We start from the raw sequence: 2,688 nt of genomic DNA, 5'->3' as shown, positions 1-2,688 counted from the left end.
GAGAGAGAGAGAGACTAATAAATTGTTAATACCAAGTAGATCTAGTTGGGATATGACCTGGGATTGGTTATTGTAAACAGGAAAGAGCAGAGGTCTCATAAACTATAAACACTATGAAGACAATTTTAAATGCAACCCTTACACTATTGTTAGGCAAATGCAGATGAACAAATACAGTAATTGAATATTGTGACACTTGGAAGGAAGCTTTGAATTCCATTGATGCAGCACTCTGCAGTAACGGAGACTGTTCTGCCCTTGATCAGGGTTTTTGGGATTTTTGCAAGATTTTTTTTTGCACTCTATTGCATCAGGAAACCCCCAGAATCTCTAAATCCCAGCTCTCTGTAGCTTTCTCCATATTCTCACTTGTTTAACTTGGTTTGTGTTTTGGTACCAGGTGTTATAGGTTTTGTCTGTTTTCTTAATTATTATTCAGATGTTTTTAAATTCTGCAGCTGTCGCCCACAGATGGATCTAGATCCCAGCAAGCAAAAGGTTATGTGGTGAATCTTATTATGAAGTCACAGCAGAGATTCTGTAGTTAAAGTTGACAGTTCTGTATGCAAGTCCTAGTTTTGGCCTCATTTCAGCCTGGGACTTCTCCTGCTTTGTGCCAGCCCAGAGAAGGGATGTTTTTGAAAAGTTTGCAGTTAATTGTATAAGCTGTTTTGAGCTACAAAATTTAAAAAAAATTACTTTTACTTTTAGAAAAGTTAAACCAGCTTTTGTCAAGTATCAGAGGGGTAGCCGTGTTAGTCTGAATCTGTAAAAAGCTACAGAGGGTCCTGTGGCACCTTTGAGACTAACAGAAGTATTGGGAGCATAAGCTTTCGTGGGTAAGAACCTCACTTCTTCAGATGCCGGCATCTGAAGAACTGAGGTTCTTACCCATGAAAGCTTATGCTCCCAATACTTCTGTTAGTCTTAAAGGTGCCACAGGACCCTCCGTTGCTTTTTGAAATATAATGTCATTTTCCTTTGGTTTGACCCAATTCAAAACATTTTGTTTTGAGTCAGTTCAACATTAAACTACATCTTTCTGTGGTGCTGTATTGCCTCATGGGTATTGTAATTCAGGTAGAAATGACCCTAGAAATCCCTGTGGACTGGACTCTGTCTGAACTATATCTCCCATGATGCATCATATTCTCACCTTTGACTGAGCTGTGAAGTGCATCATGGGAGATGTAGTCTGGCTATGCATGACACTTTCAGGGGACCAGAATTATCCGTAGAAACATTTCTTAGCACAGAGTTGTGATTGGTTAAAGTTAATTTTCTTTCCTTTATTAATGATTCATAGAGCAGGATATATAAGTATATTTAGAATGTAATGCTAGTGTGAATTACATTTGTACAATTTCAAGGAATACTATATTTGCTGGATAAAAGCTGATGCTGATACTGTGTAATTATTTTGTTCCAGTGACTTTAAAGCTGATGTGCTCAATAGAATTAAAATACACATTTAGATTCCTAACTTTTAATAATTCTACTGTATTTTTACAGATACACCTCAGCATGCCAAGAGTGGAATATCTTTTAAGTCTAACCTGCTGCTGTTACAAGAATAGAAAGGTATGTAGCATATGAACCCTGTATAAACATTCAACTATATGAACACTGCTACATACGACGCACACTGCTTTCAGTGTAGTATATAAGTGAGAGCAATTTCCATTTGTAGGGTAGGCAGCTGTCAATGACACCTGGGATGCACTAGCTCACCTTCTGTGAGCTATTAATTGCTGTAATGTGATTTAGTTTTATTATTTTTACTGAAGAGAGAAGTCTGGAATTAATATACCTCTGACTTGAAACCGTCTACCTATGCATATCTGAGGCCTATTTTATGTTCTTATTTCTGTTTGGTTCATCCTCCCTCTCTGTTTCTTCTGACTGCTACACCCACTTCTTGTATTTTGTCTTAGTAAAACTATAAGCTTTTGGGGGGCAAGGACTTCCTTTTACACACTTACACACCTCCTAGCATGATGGGGCTCTGATCTTAATTGAGGCCTCAAGTTGCTATCATACTACAGATAAAAAGTGCATCGTAATCAGTCTGTCGTTCATGCAGATACATTTTTTCAGCCTTTTGAGTATGGATTTTCAATTATATAAAAATACACTAATTTCACAACAGCTTAAAATGCTGTGAAACTAATAAGACAGGTTATATTCATATCGCAAGAACATATCATGGCCTGTTCCTCTGAAAATTGTGAAACTGCTCTACCTACAGTGTATGCGGGGGAAAGTCCTACAGAAAATGTTAACTTTTCAGTAAATTGGGGATGGGATTGTGTAAGGGTCTTTTATGGGGTGGGGAAGGGAAGGACCATCCTATAGCATTATATAGGAGAGAGAAAATTTTCACTGAATTGTTCAAAAGAACCTATGGGAAAGTTGTCTTTCTTTAAAGAGTCCTACACTCTGTAGGATTTCAGAATAATTTCAGTGGAATCCTAATGGATTCAAGGAAAACTTGCCTCGGTTAATAATGCAGAATTGGATGCAGTATAACTAAGAGTACAAGTTGACCATTGAATGCACCCACCGCTGCAGTGCTACATGGTCTAAACTAAACTGTTGTTTACATTGGAGTTCTGTATGACTATCATTTTAGGGCTTGTCTACACTAGCACTTTACACTGCTGCAACTTTCTCAGTCAGGGGTGTGGA

Source organism: Trachemys scripta, chromosome 5 (genome assembly GCF_013100865.1).
Source record: "Trachemys scripta elegans isolate TJP31775 chromosome 5, CAS_Tse_1.0, whole genome shotgun sequence".
Taxonomy (NCBI): domain Eukaryota; kingdom Metazoa; phylum Chordata; order Testudines; family Emydidae; genus Trachemys; species Trachemys scripta.
The sequence above is the reverse complement of the archived record's forward strand: the minus strand, read 5'-3'. Positions refer to the sequence as shown.